Source organism: Nannospalax galili, unplaced genomic scaffold (assembly GCF_000622305.1).
Source record: "Nannospalax galili isolate Female #2095 unplaced genomic scaffold, S.galili_v1.0 scaffold879, whole genome shotgun sequence".
Taxonomy (NCBI): Eukaryota; Metazoa; Chordata; class Mammalia; order Rodentia; family Spalacidae; genus Nannospalax; species Nannospalax galili.
The window spans coordinates 1,603,928-1,619,584 of record NW_008346261.1 but is presented as its reverse complement, the minus strand read 5'-3'; the positions used below and the strand labels follow the sequence as shown (position 1 = coordinate 1,619,584).

The 15,657-nt window shown below is 42.5% G+C and overlaps 1 long non-coding RNA gene across 1 annotated transcript; it reads left to right on the top strand.

Annotated features, from left to right (window-relative positions):
• Window positions 1-2,487: 2,487 nt before the first annotated feature.
• Window positions 2,488-12,333, top strand: LOC115071961. Its single transcript, XR_003851026.1, has 3 exons — window positions 2,488-2,597; window positions 3,532-3,737; window positions 11,986-12,333. It is a non-coding gene; the product is annotated as an uncharacterized LOC115071961 (long non-coding RNA).
• Window positions 12,334-15,657: the final 3,324 nt, after the last annotated feature.

The following is a 15,657-nucleotide window of genomic DNA, read 5'->3' as shown; positions in this document are numbered from 1 at the left end:
TGTTTTCCTCTGCACTGTGTACTTCAGGCAAGCTTCTGGGGGAGTCTCCTGTCTCTGCTTCCCATCTTACTGTAAAAGTCCTGGGATTACAGATGGGTCCCAATGTCCTGCTTTTGCATGGGTTCCTGGGATCCGGACTTAGGTTATCAGTCTTGCTCAGTATGTACTTTCACACAGTAAGCCATCTTCCTAACCTTCTTAGAAACTGTTCTTTTTTTTAAGATTTATTTTTATAATTTTTTAAAGATTTTATTTATTATTTTTATTTTATGTGTATGCATGTATTGCCTGCATGTAGGTAAGTGCACCTGTGTTGTGCAGTGCCCATGGAGGACAGAAGAGGCTGTCAGATCCCCTGGAACTGAAGTTACCAACAGTTGTTAGCTGCCCTGTGGGTGCTGGGATTCGAGCCTGGGTCTTCTGCAAGAATAACCAGTGTTCTTAACTACTGAGCCATCTCTCCAGCCCCCTATTTTTATTATTTTTTTAGTTATGTGTATATGTGTGTATGTCTGTGTGTGCATGTGTGTTCAAGTGGCAGGCAAGGCCAGAAGAAGAAGGGTGTCGGATCCCCTGGATCTGGTCCTTTGGAAGAGCAAAAAGCTCTCTTAACTGCTGAATCATTTTTTCAGTTCCTTTAGAAGCTGTTATTGAGAATGAAATTAATGTCTCAAAAAGCCTGAGCATTTTAAGGCTCTCTCTTTTTAAAAAGTTTTTATGTATTTATTTATTTTTATTTTGTGTGTATGAGTGTTTTGTCTTCATGCATGTAAGTGCACCAAGTGCATGCAATGCCTGAAGAAGCCAGAAGAGAGCATCTGATCCCCTAGAACTGGCATTACAGATGATAACAGACAGTTGTGAACCTCCATGTGGGTGCTGGGAACCAAACCCAGGTCCTCTGCAAGAGCAGCCAGTTAACCACAAGGCCATCTCTCCAGTCCCATTTTATGGCTCTTAACACACAGGTCAAATTGTTTTATAGATAATTCAAATCCACTCTCCTGTCTGTAGTCTTAACAGTGTTGGATATTGTTTGTTTAAATCAATGGCCATGCATTTGACAAATAAAACTAGTAAAATTATATTTTCTATAATTTTAGCTATCTGTATATTAGCCATTGTGAATTATCCTTTCAGATTTTTTTTATCTAATTTTCAAAACTTGGATCACAATGTTTTCTTAGAAGTTCATTTAAATGCAACTCACATTAAAGATTTCAAAGTGTATTATTTTCTCAAATTAAATACTGGCATTTATTTTTAATATATCTTGCTATAGGAAATATACTTTTATTTTACATATTTACTCGTTTACTTATTTATTTGTGAGACAGGGTCTCATGTTTCCCAGGCTAGTCTGGAACTTGTTGTGTAACTGATGATGACCTTGAACTTCTGATCCTCCCTCCTCTAGCTCCCCAGTGCTAGAATTACAACCTGTGCCCCCACAGTTTATTTTTATGTGATGTTAAGAATTCAACCCAGGGCTTTGTGCATGCTAGGCAAGCACTCTACCAACTGAGTTATATCTGCAACCCCTAATGTTATAAGATTTTTCTCTTCTTATATTTAATCCTTTAACTCAGCAAGATTCCCTTTGTAGGTTATGATATAAGATGACATTCAGTGTACTCTTATAGAAAAACAACATACTTGTGACAAAGCTCCCTTCTAGTGAACTATCACCACCAGTGGGTCTTTCTGGTAACTGGGATCTCCTTGTCTTCCTCTGGGTGACTCTGGCTCCATGCTAGGTGCTTTTTCGAGGTGCTGTAAACACCAGACATTGGATTGTTTTATTAGATGTGATCACAGAAGGATTCCCCCAAACAGAGATATTTCCTGTATTCTCTAGTACTTTGAACAGGAAATCCACTTGACCCTTCATGGTCTAACTTATAAGAGATGGTAAAGACCAAAACCTCAGCTTCCCTAGTCTTTAGTGGTCCAAGTACAATACTACCAGATGCTGGATATTTGAAGCTTTCGCTTTTGTACCTTTAAGGAGGTCATGTGAGTCTGTGATTCCTATTCCCAGGTAGTTGATAACAACAATGTCAGCTTCCTCCCCCAAGGAATTCCTGTAACCAGAGGCATGACTCTTTTATCCTTGCCCAACATGGCCACACTATGCCGTTAAACTGCATTGGTTTCAATGGTGTAGGACTGTTTTTGGTCAGGTAAGCCAGAGTTCAGAAAGAAGTGTAAGTCTTCAATTGCTACAGTGTTAGATCCAATTCTGTGTTTGAAGAAAACCTTTTCTTTTTGTCTCTCCCCCCCACCCCCCTTTTTGGTAAGGTTTATTTTGTTTCAGTGAAAGCAGAGGCTGCAAGAATCCCAGGAATAACTTAGTGCCTCCAGTGAACCTGGCTGAGTACAAAGTGCAAGGACACCGTGTAGATAACCACGGGGATCTCTGACACAATTCTTGGACTTGGCCTGGAGTGCTGCTACAGCCAGTGGCCAAAGAGCCCAGTTCATGAGCTCATGTCAGATTGGAGCTATATCCTCAGAGATTGTGCAGCTGCAGCTCGACTTCCCCAAAGCCACACGGGATGCTGTTCATGAAATGACAGAAATTTCGTGGACAAAAGGTAGTGCTGGGACTTGAGCTTAGCAATCTTTGAAGCAGTCTTTCCTTCATTTTCCTTCCAGATCTGGGTAAAGTTGGAGGCTCCTTGAAGTTTCTATTTTGCAAGAGATCAGAGATCAATTGAAGCAGATAGTGATCGTAGTTGAGAGACTCATAGAAGCAGTCATCCTACTGAGGCAGAGTTCCATATTTTTTATTACAAATGGTACTGGGAGCAGGATGGAGGCAGTAAGAGAGGCTGATAGAAACTACCACAAAAGGTCTCTGAGACCTACTCTTCCCTGACAGTCTATAGATAGCTACTTGTTGCTGGGGGAGCGAGAGACATTTTCTTCAGTGCTGTAATCAACTACTGGTGAGGTGCCTGTGTGCCTATAAACGACCCCTTACCCACGCTCACACAAGCAACCTTAATTAAACTCATTGGGTCACACAGAAAGAACTGTATGTGGGAGAGGGACTAGTTGAGAGCAGAGAGGATCAGTTGGAGGGTGAGACTAAGAGAGTGCATGGGGGAGGGGCACGTGAATATGATCAAATACATATAGCTAATATGTGCATTTAATAAAAAAAATTTTTTTTAAAGGTCTCTGACTCTGACTCTGGAAATATACAGGGAAGATCATCACAGTGCACCAGATCTATTGTATGGCTCATGTAGGGAACAGGAACACTCCTATCTTCTGTGTCTAAAAGCCCTTTCCACTAAGATAAGCCTTATACTTAGCCAGAACTCTTGGAAAAAAAGATCATAGGTGAGACAAGGTTTGGTTGAGAGTAGGGTTGAGAGGCACAGGCTCTAATGATGGCAGAATTACGGTAATGGAGAAGGAGTACATTTTCCAGGACATAGTTAGTCACCGGCCTCTAGTAGGAACCAGAAATCTAGGGAAAACATTCACACAGAATGCTTCTCGTTTCCATTCATACTGCAGTTGCCTGGTGTCAGGTGAGAGAGACCAGTTAAACCAGAGAAAGCTGCCTGAGGCCCCTGAGTTCATTGTGATTTCAATCTGAAAACTGGAATCCACAAACCTGAGCTCCAATGGGAAGCAAAACAGCGGCTCCTGTGCTTAAGGACTGACTAGCCCATGGGCTGAGAACCAGGTGATCCCAGGGACACAGCCCAGCAGACCATCTGGTAGGTGGACAGCACCTCTCTGGACCAGGCATGGAAAAAGAAACCTGCCTTCTCAGGCAAGGCCAGCCAACCAGTCTGCTAATCATGGAGCAAATAGAAAATGCCGACTGGTTGAACTGAAACATACCTCACTGTATTTGGCCAACTGTTTGGTTTAATTAAGCAGATATATTTCCAGACACATTTGTCTCCATGGTCATTTTTAAACTACATTGAATCTTAATTCAGTCCTTTTTAATGATTACCAAAGAATGGCATTGCAATTGTCCAAGTTCCTAAAAATCTTTCCATTAATATAAATGAATTTATTTATTTCCCTAAATAGGCAAAGCCATTGGTTACCATTGAATAAAACCATCATATTTATTTGGTTTATTTATTTTTTATTTTAATGTATATGATTGTATTGCTTGCTTGTAAGTAGGTGCACCTGTGTCATGCAATGCCTGTGGAGCTTAGAAGAGGGTGTTAGATCCCCTGGAACTGGAGTTATGGATAATTGTTAGCCACTATGTGGGTGCTGGGAATTGAACCTGGGTCCTCTGCAAGAGCCATCAGTTCCCTTAACCACTGAGCCATCTCTCTAGCCCCCAAATCATCATATTTATTATATCCTCTGAAAACTAGCATGGGGTGGATTTAGGCTTTGGTGAGCTGTCTTCAGAATAACGTTTATGATAACCTTCCGTCTACCTACCAACTTCTCAAGGAAAAGTTGAGCTTATCACATTTTGATGATATGCTTTTTTCATTTGTGTATATAGGTATAATATGCCATAACTGTGCTCTTTATAGATTTATAACTTTAGGTGCTTTGCAAGTTATAAAGGAGCAGATTTGCTTTGATCTATCAACCTTCTGCCAGCAGGGCCTAGATTGGTGAGAATTCCTCAATCATACACTATATACTATGAGTAATTTGTGTAGAAAATAAATGTTGGGGCTGGAGAGATGGCCCAGTTGATAAATTCTTCAATGTCAGCATGAAAGCCCGAGTTCAGATGCTCAGCACCCATCTAAGAGCTGAGCATGCTAGTACATGCCTGTAATCCCAGTGCTGAATCCCAGGAGCTGAAGCCAGGAGGATCCCTGGGGCTCGCTGATCAGCCAGTCTAGGTGAATAAGTGAACTCCAGGTTCAGCAAGAGACCCTGTCTCAAAAAATAAGGTGGAGAGCAATTGAGGAAGACACTGAAGGTTGACCTTCAGTGTGCACTGGTCTCTGTGTGCACCCTCGCACAACCCATGTACACATATACATCAAATACAGATACAAAAAAAGAAAAAGACTAAAAAGAAAGGTAGGAAAGATGGAAGGATAGAAGGATGGAAGGGAGGAAGGAAAGTTTTAAAAAGATAACAGAAATCTGGTGCTGGGCGTGGTGGCGCACGCCTTTAATCCCAGCACTTGGGAGGCAGAGACAGGTGGATCTCTGTGAGTTCAAGGCCAGCCTGGTCTACATAGCGAGTTCCAGGTCAGCTGGGGCTACAGGGAGACCCTGTCTCAAAAAGACAAAAAAAAAAAAAAAAAAAAAAAAAAAAAAAAAAGATAACAGAAATCCAATGAAATTAATACAGAAGCTGGAGAATCTGTTTGGCAGATAGGAAGCAGGGTCATTCCGGAGGCTCGGGGGCAGGAAGTCCTTGACAGTTTGAGCACAGAGCACCAGGACAATAGATAAGATTTTCAGTGTCTAGGTCATGTCATCCAAGATTCATTTCCCAGGAAAGGATAAAACCTGACTTAAGTCCCTTCATGACCACACAAAAGGGGGAAGGAGTTGTCCCAATCTGAGTGTTATCACCAAAACAAGCCCTGTGTGGCACTAGAGCTCTGGATTCCCTCTGTCCTAAATTGTTCTAGTCCTGAATGTTCCAGTGACTCATGCTGTCCTTCAATGGCTTTGGTGGCTCTGCCAGAATTGAATTTTGAGTCCTTACCTCTTCTCTCTGTCACCAGGGCCCTCATTTGTCATAGTTCCCCTCTACTGAGCCTGGATATGATGGTAATAGCAATATTCACATCTAACAGGAAAGTCATTTGGTTTATGAAAATGATAGTCTTGTTTTTAGGACCCCTCAAATGCCATAGGGATCTTTGAATTTCCAGTTCTTCAAGTAAGAGTATTTGAGTATCTGTATGATATACAGTTTCTTCTTGTCTAGGACACTTTCATCCTACCTAGGGCATGCCTTTAATCTTATTCTAACCAGCATCTTCTCATCTTCTCTTCTCTCTCTCTCTCTCTCTCTCTCTCTCTCTCTCTCTCTCTCTCTATTGTGTATGTTTACAGCATGCATGTGAAGGTCAGAGGACAACTTGCAGGAATCAGTCCTCTCCTTCCACCATGTGGATTCTGGGGATCAAACTCAGGTCATCAGACAGCAAGTACCTTTATCCACTGAGCATCTTGCCAACCTGAGAATTCTCTCCTTGATCACATTGTCTTTTAGTCAAAGGTTGTCTCGGTCCTGTCTCCCTGTGCAGTGTCTCAGGGCTCATACTAGTCTTTTATGCCACTTCTCTTATGATATAAGAACTCTTGTTCCCCTCCTCTGACATCCTAGAAACATGCAAATAAAGTCCCTAATGCAACGAGTTTGTGGATCAGTTTGTGAGCCAGTGTGCAAGGCAGATGGTTGTGAGGCTCCTCTATGGCACTTGGAGGCTGAAGACTAAACTTAGATCACAGGCCAGGGTACATGGTAGGGGTTGGGGTCAGCTCAGTGAAGATGAATTGTTTGAAACCCCAGCTTGAATCCTGTAGCAACAGAAAGCAACTAATCTGCCCTTCACCACATAGGGAGCCATTCTGATAAGAATCAGCACTGTGGGAATAAGGTCAAGAGTCCAGAGGTCTTGCAGGGCTGAGGAATGTGTGTTACAGGCATTGAAACTCTAAATGCACTTTCCCACAGAAACACTGTTATAAACAGTGATCAGGGTCTTCAGTGTTATTAGTACAATATTTTAGGTACATTAGGGAACTGTAAGCTTTTGTGGGCTAGCGTTGTGTTAGAGCTACCATTTGTAATACTGTTTCTATAGAAAAACATGTTCCCAGTTCTAGACGACAGACCAACAAATAAACTAATAAGCTAGGAATTGCCTATTTTGAGGCTTTTCACCAGTAAATACAATAGATTCACTGAGTTTATAGCCTTCTGGTCTAAGATGCTGGCTGTGAGCCCAGAAGCCTCTGCTACGCCTCTATCGCCTCTCTGCTCACTGTCTAGATTTAATATCCCCCAAGCCTCCCGAATCCAGCCAGCTCTGCACTCCACCCCAGGTCCACCTACAGGCATATACTGGGGTAAAAGCTGAGTATCTTTCATTCTTAATTTTTCCTTGAAAAAATTCAGAATTATGAAAAGATGCAAGGATGTAATGTGTATGTATGTACCCTCAGAAAGAAGGTATCACATCTGTAGTTGAAGTCCCCAAAGCTGCCCCTGTCTCATCCCATCTCCTCTTCTATTCTAGACATTCCTAAAATCAGTGGCTATCCTGGCTATGCAGATTCCCATCTAGCACATCCACTCTGAGTGTTCCCTCTACTAGCACTGTAGTGATACAGAGGGCAGGAGATAAATCAGTCTGGATAACATGGTCAGGTGGTTCTGGGATGGGAGCTCAAACTGTGTTGTGGAGATGTCCTTTTGGAAGGTAGAAAAAACACTCAGTATGTGTCAGGCCCATATTCTCAGAGGCTGCTGGGAATGCAGGCTAGGAAGAATGAGGACAGGGTGTCTCTCTAGCTGGGTTTGTCTAGCCCGGCAGATGGTCTCTGTCTGGCAAATGTGGAACCAATGCCAGGAAATTGGCAATCATGGAAAAGGGTGGGTGAGAAAGTCTTACCACAGAGGCCGCTTTTCAGAGCCTAATATTTCCAGGCTACAGGAAAAGAGCAACAAGGGATCCAAGTCCATTCATTTCTTCATTAATGCATTCACCTGGCTTCGTCCCAGGCAATGTACTCAGAATTAGAGATGGAGGGTTATCAATAGGAACACGAAATGGTCCCTGGCATGAAGACGTTCATAGGTCAGAAGGCATAAAATTTATTTACAATATGATATAAGAAGATGGAGGAGGCTTCTTGGGCTCAGTGAGGTAGGCTGGGTGTTAGTGTAATAAATAGTCCAAGGTGCAGCTTCATAGGGAGATATCAGAATATTTGGTGGGGCAGTGGAAATGGAAGGATCTTCTGGTTCAAAGAAAGGCAACAAAGTGAAGAAATTCAGAGATTCAAATTCTGAAGATGAACAGACAGGTGGCTACAGTGCAGCAGGGGTCCAGCACTAGACAAACGGGATACCAGACGTTTGCAGGTCTGCCTGTAGCTACTATTCTAGATACCACCTTCCGGACACCACTGCTTAGAAACCACAAGCCACTCTAACCCCCATACCTCTCTTCACTTCTGCCTCCTTCTACTCTACCAGACATTCTATTTGTGTCTTTTGGAACCCCTGTCCGTTGAACAGATTCTACTTCCTCAACTTTTTCACTGTGCTATTTATGACTGGCAACTTTTCCGTGTATCTACCTAGCTCACAAAAAAACCTCCATAGCACTCTTCCCACTCATAATGGTGAGTTTGTGGCACTTTATTCAATATGCCCAAGATATTCCTCCCCTCATTACAGTCCTCCAGTCACCACTGATCACAGATGACTACAATTGGTTTTGGTTAAATGCAACCAGAAACCTAACTAATCTCCTTCACCTTCTAGCCTGAACTGAAACCTGGCCTTCCCCCAAGGTCACCACTTCCCCTGTCCTCCTTTTAAGTAGAACCTATTTGTTCTCCCACGCCCCATAAGTACGAGCGGCTTTCTTCTAGTTCTTTAAGACCCTTCAAAGCAATTCTTTTTTGTTCTAATATGAAAAACCTCTGCCCCACTGAGGACCATGCCATTCAACCAGTTGCCTTCCCTCATTTCATCTCTGTCACTGACCAACCCTACTGTACCCTCGAGTTCATTGGACACCTGGCTCACTTCTTTATCCTGGGATGGAGAAAGGAGAGACTTTGCTGACTCTGTGGACCACCCACTCAATGGCCAAGCTTCTTAGTTCCCTGACCTTTCATACTCAGAATCTTCACTTACAGTCCACTTTACTGGAATCTGGTGGCCCCACCCTGCCTTTTATCACCACTGGAATAGTTCTACCTTGGAAATCTTAAAACATCACTGTAGCCATCTAGCTCTTTGTGCTGACACAATCTGATATACTGAGGCCTCTGCGCACTGTCAGTGTGTCTTCATCCTATTGGATTATTTATTTATTTACTTGGGGTGGGGGGAGTGCAGATGCCACAGGCTTTCAGGTGTCAGATTTCTCCTTCTAGCCTGTGGGTCCCTGAGATCAAACTCAGGTTGTCAGGTTTGGCAACAGACGTTTTATCTGCTGCATCATCTCCCAGCCCTGGATGAACTTTTTTACTTGTTTTCTATCAGTTTTCTTTCCACTTTCATCCCAGTCCTGACACACCTTCACTATTCTTCCCAAGTGACTGTCCTGTGATTTAATTAATTTAGTTATTACTATTATTCAGTATCTATTTATTATACATCTGCTGTGTGCCAGGTACAGCAATACAAAGGCAGCTTTTCCTGAGGTCGCGGCCTAGGAAGGAGGCAAATCCAATAATCACCGCATAAGCATAATTACAAACTATCATAAGACCTGGGTGTGGGGCTGGAAGACAGAATGCATTTCAGGAAGAAGAATCAGCATGAGCAGAACCCAGAGGCAGAATGGAGTATGGCTTGAGGAAGTGAAATAGCAACAACAAAAAAGACCTGTATGGTTGGAGACCAGAAGGCCAGAGAGTGGAACAGGGTAAGGTTGGGTAAGAGAACAGGACAGGATCTGCATTTTGAAACGACCACTGTCAAGGAATGACTAGACAAAACACAGGGGATTTTTCCAGGCCATGAAACTACTCTACAGGCCATTATAATGGCAGATAATGACATAACATATCTGTCAAGACCTGCAGGACTGTGAAGAGTGAACCCTAATGTAAACATGGACTTTATTTAGATAATAATAAAGAATCAGGCTGGGCGTGGTGGTACACACCTGTAATCCCAGCACTTGGAAGCAGGAGGGTCAGTAGTTCAAGGTCATTCTTTGATACATGGCAAGTTCTAGGCCAGCCTGTGCTAAATGAGGCTCTATCTCAAAAAACAGAAACAAAAAATACCATACTAACACAGATGTTAATAATAAAAGAAGCTAAGTTAAGTAGGGAGAGGGTATAAGAGATGTGGTATGTGTGCATTTGTTTGTAAACCCATAAAACTACTTTAAAATTAAAAAGTCTATTAATTAGTTAAAAAAAAACAAGGCAGGGGCAGGAGAGATGGCTCAATAGTAAAGAACACTGGCTGTTCTTGCAGAAGACCGAGTTCAAATCTCAGCACCCACATGGTGGCTAACAACCATCTATAACTCCAGTTCCAGGGGATCTGCCACTGCTTCTGTCCTCTGTGTGCATTGAATGACATGGGTGTACTTCATACACTCAGGCATAGCACTCATACACAGAAAATAAAAATAAATAAAAATTTAAAAAATAACAAGACAATGAGGGAAAACACCAGTTGCTGTAAGAATAGGTTGGGAGCAGAGTAAATATGGGCAGATCACTAGAAAACTGTCCACAGAGGACTTGGGGTGTGACAGTTGTAGAGGGCTTGCCTAGCACGAGTGAAGCAAAAAGATCTCTTAAGTTTAGGAATTCAAGGCCAATATGGTCAACAAAGTAAGACTACAGAAATAAAGAATGGAAGGAAGGAAGGAAGGAAGGAAGGAAGGAAGGAAGGAAGGAAGGAAGGAAGGAAGGAAGGGAAGAAAAGAAGGAACTTATCCAAGAAGTACAGGCAATACAAGTTGATAGCTCATCCCAGGAAGGTTACAGAGAAAAAGAAGTGGTTAGATGGTGGTATTGATAAGACTTGGTGATGGACTGGATATGGGCCAGGAATCAGGAGGTACTGGGACTTCTGGCTTGCCTAACTTGATGAAATGATGTCATTTGCCAGTTGTTACAGAGGATCTAAGCCAGTTTTATCAGTACCATCACTACATGCTGAGAGGTGTTAAGCACGTGGATTCTAGGCAAGCATGTGGATGTGATGCTCAAACTAAAGGCATTTTGTTGCCTGCTTCTCAGCTCTGGCCATGATCATTCCCCGCTCAATGCTGTTCACAGGGAGGTCATATCATGAGTCCTGTTCTTGCTTCACTGTTCCTTGAAATAGACAAAATTAGTTATTTTCTCAGGACCTTGGTATTCACACCAGAGCTATGAGGAAGGTGAGTCAGATGGCCTCTAAAGGGTACAAAGCCGGGTCAGGAAAAGCTAGTGGTTTCTTTTTTATTTGTTTTAGTACGTGTGTGTGTGTGTGTGTGTGTGTGTGTGTGTGTGTGTGTGTACAGGTGTTGTCTTCAGGAACACCATCTATCTTCTTTGAGACAGAGTCTTTTCATTGGCCTAGAGGTCACCAGTTAGACGAGACTGTCTGGTTAGTGCGCTCTAAGGATCTTCAAGTCTCCACCTACCTTCAAGTCTCCCAGCACTGGGATTAAAAAAACCTGCCACCACACCCAGAATTTGTATATGGGTTCTGGGGATTGAACTTGAGTTCTCCTGCTTGAAAGGCATGCCCTTAACTGACTGAGCCATCCCCTAACCCCTGAGGTTGGTGTTTTCTAGATGCTGAACATCTTTCAATCCTGAAGGACCTTGTCCCTCCCCAACCCCAGGGCTTCCACCATGGATACACATCCAACTTGATGCTCATTGTTTGTACTGGTTAGCTTTTGTCAACTTGACACAAACGAGAGACACCTGGGAAGAAGGAACCTCAGATTGAGGAATATCCTCCATCAGATTGGCCTGTGGCCATGTCTGTGGGGCATTTTCTTAGCTAGTAATTGACACAGGAGGGCCCAACCCATTGTGGGTGATACTATCCCTGGGCAGGTGGGTCTGGGCTGTATAAGGAAGATAACTGAGCAAGCCAGAGAAGCAAGCCAGTAAGCAGTGATCTCTGGGTCCCTGCTTCCAGTTTCCTGCCCTGCTTGAGTTTTTGCCTTGGCTTCCCTCCATGATGGACTATGATCAGGAGTTGTGAGATGAAATACACTATTTCCTCTCCAAGTTGCTTTTTGGTCAGTGTTTCATCACAGGAACAGAAATCAAACTAATACCATTCTCCTGTTGTGGCAGATGCATATTTCCTGGATTTCTACTCCTGTGTTCCAGAAAGCAGCCATTTGTTCCAGGACCACGACTAGGGTCTATACAAGCTACCATAACCTCAAGTAACCCTGGACCAACACCAAATGCTTCTTTCCAACTCAGGTTTGGGACACACTACCAGATGGTCCCAGAGGAAATTTAGTTCTCTGTGTGTTTTTATTTCAAAATGAAGCCTATCTTCAGACAACAGAACAAATGTGCCAACATCCTGTTCCAAAAACCAGAATACACAGACTCCCAAGAACTACCAGCCCTTTAGTCAATCTGGCTCCTAGAGAATGCTATTACTGTTCAAGATCCTGTGGCCTTACCGCCTCTCTTGCCACACCAGTAACACAGTACAGAACATGTAGGCAATTGAGCCATGCTGACTGTTACTGGCTTACAATCAACAGTGTGAGGGGCTGCCTTTCAATCTGACCTTCTCTACATAAACTATATCAGTGATTTCCAGCAGAGAAGCTCAAGGTCATATATTAGCATTGTACCATGATGCCTTCATATGGCTTCTCTAAAATGCTTCATTGAGTACTGCCTAAATAAACATGACAACCCAAAGTCTGGCATAAGAGCCAGCACTATGTTGAAATCTATGCACTTGGGCCCAGACCAAGGACTGTCCCATAGAATCCCTAAGAAACTAACCTCTTGGAAACTATCACGATTTAGCCCTACAAGGAACCTGGCACAATTTCCCTAATCCTTACTTTGGCCATCATTTAAGTGATCCACATGGCCCTGTGCTCTGCTCAAAGCCAGCCCTGTTCACTACTCTGCACCCACCTCAGAGTCCCTGAATCAAATAAGTGTCATCTAACTTTCTCTTCCACAGATGAGAACATTCCCTATGGATGGAAGCCTTCTATATTTAATTACTTCTCTAGGGTATAAGGTTTATCCCTCGATGGTAAACATGTCAGTTTTATATAATGTCTGCTATGCTGTAATTTCTTCCTTGTAAGGGAAGCCTATTAGAGTTAAACTGCTGGTTGCTTGCCAGCCAATGTATTAATTGTCCTTGGTCAAATGCCAATCCTTAGTTTAATCAGCTGGCTTGACTTCAGGGGATGGGATAGGTCATGTGGTGTTAAGCAGGACAGCCTGTTGCTGGTGCTCCTGAAGGCTGCCAGTGCACAGAGCATCAAGTAACTTATCTCAAGGCTTCATTTGAACAAATACACCTAGTAAATCAGAATGTACCCAAATAGGTTTGTCATTATTTAGTTGACATCTTTCTCTCTCTGACTAGATAAGAAGTTGCATGGATGTACATAGTAGGTGCTCAATAGTTACTTTTCAATGAAGAAATAAATTCCTGAATAAAGCTGAAAGTCTATGAAGTCAGAAGTTGGAAAAGCCATGAGAGGAATTGAATGAATCAAAAATCTGATTTCAGTTACAAGTAAGCCAGCTTATGAATAAGCAGAATCTGTGATGCATAAAAGACCCACAGAGCAGATGACGGGAACGCCAGGCAGAAGCGTGGCAGGCACAAAGGAAGTGATTAAGTCACCCGGGAGTAAATTCCTTGAGTCCAGAGCTTCCCTCCTATTCCAGTTCTTCCTGATTCTAATTGCTCACCCTTCCCTGGGTTCCCATGAATATGTGTCCTTACAATAAAACTTACTCCTAAAGGGTAGTGAATTGTTTCTTCCTGTTAGTCTCAACTTGGGGGATAACACATGAGCCTTGAGAAATTCAATTAGTACATAGCCCATGAACCCATGTTCCTTTCTGTGAGGGGAATGCTGGTCAGACTGTATAGAAATGTCTTGATTTTTTTTTTTTTTTTTTTTTTTTTTTAAAACAGGGTCTCCCTGTAGCCCCAGTTGGCCTGGAACTCACTTTGTAGACCCGACTGGCCTTGAACTCACAGAGATCCGCCTGTCTCTGCCTCCCAAGTGCTGGGACTAAAGGCATGTACCACCATGCCTGGCCTCTTGATATATTTTAATTCATAGTGGAGACACCACTTAGACTCTATAAAACCCCTACGATATATATTTTATTATCACATGTTTCAAGAAAATCCTCCTCATACTGATGTAAGGGCAAACAAATTTGCTTGACCAAACCCTGCATTTTAAAATTGGATATTAGAAAAAATTATGTTAGAATAATTTTTTTTAATTTATTATTTTATTTTATGTGTACCAATGTATTGCTTGCAGTATGTTAGAGTACCTATGTCATGCCATGCCCAAAGAGGTGAGAAGAGGGTGTTGGATCCCCTGAAACTGGAGTTAGGATGGTTGTTAGCCACCATATGGGTGCTGGGAATCAAACCTGGGTCCTCTGCAAGAGCAGCCAGTGCTCTTAACTGCTGAGCCATCTCTCCAGCCCCAAGTTAGAATAATTTTTATGAAAAGTTATGAGAATAATTTTCATGGTCACCAATACTATTTGTTATGCATCATTAATTATTTAATTGACCAGCCAAACTGTCAATTAACCCCGTGGTCTTGAGACCTTTTTGTATCTAGATATTCTAATTTCCTATTGCTGCTGTAACAAGTTACCACATATTAATGGACTAAACGTATTGAATGCCTAAACAACACAAACTCATCTCATAGTTTAGTGGGGTAGGAGATGGTGCAGACCTCACTAGATTCAAAGCAAGGTATCATCAGAGCTTTAGGGAATAACCCTCACCTCACCCTTTTCATCTTCTACAGGTTCTTGGTTCCCATCTTCCATTTCCAAAGCCAGCACTGGTGAGCACTGTCTACACCACATCTCTGACCCTCTTTATAGTTCCATCTCATTCCAACTCGCCTCAGCTGGGAAAGACTCTGCAAGGATTCCAGAATAATCTTGCATGTCAAGTCCATTAACCTTACTTAATTACATCAATATAGTCCCTTTTACCAAGTAATGTGACATAGTCGCAGATTACTTTGGATTAGGACCTGCATCTTTTCAGAGAGCTGTTTTCTGCCTACCACAGTATAATTACCAGTTCCTCTGTGGTCTGATAAGAACACCTAGGACAAGACAGTAGTCAAGGGGCTGAAGAGATGGCTCAGTGGTTGAAAGCACTGACTGTTCTTTCGCAGGCAATACACTCATACACATAAGAATAAAAATAATAAATAAAGTATTTTTTAAAAAGACGCTAATCAAGATGTGTCTCAAAAACACACATTGCTAGAAAGAGGAAACCTCACAATGAGAAATAAAATGTAGCCCTTTCCATTAAAGATCAGCAGAACTGGTTGTGTTGGATTACACTTGTAAACTCCACACTTGTTAGGTGGAGGTAGGAGGATTCAGAATTTGAGGCTAGCCTGGGCTATACAATGGGTGTCTCTTTAAAAAAAGATATCAGTAAAAAGGGAAGAGATTTGCCTTCAGCCTCAATGTACCTGGTACAGTGAACTTTATCTCATTTAGCTTTCATACCAATTCTTTCCAATAATAGTATCTTCATTTTGTGTGTGTGTGTCTTTTTGAAGCAGGGTCTCCCAGTAGCCCCAGCTATCCTGGAACTCACTATGTAGACCAGGCTGGCCTTGAACTCACAGAGATCTGCCTGACTCTGCCTCACAAGTGCTGGGACTACAGGCGTGTGACACCACGCCTGGCTAGTATCTTCATTTTTATAGTTTAGAAAAGGTAGATTCTGAGTAGTTAAGT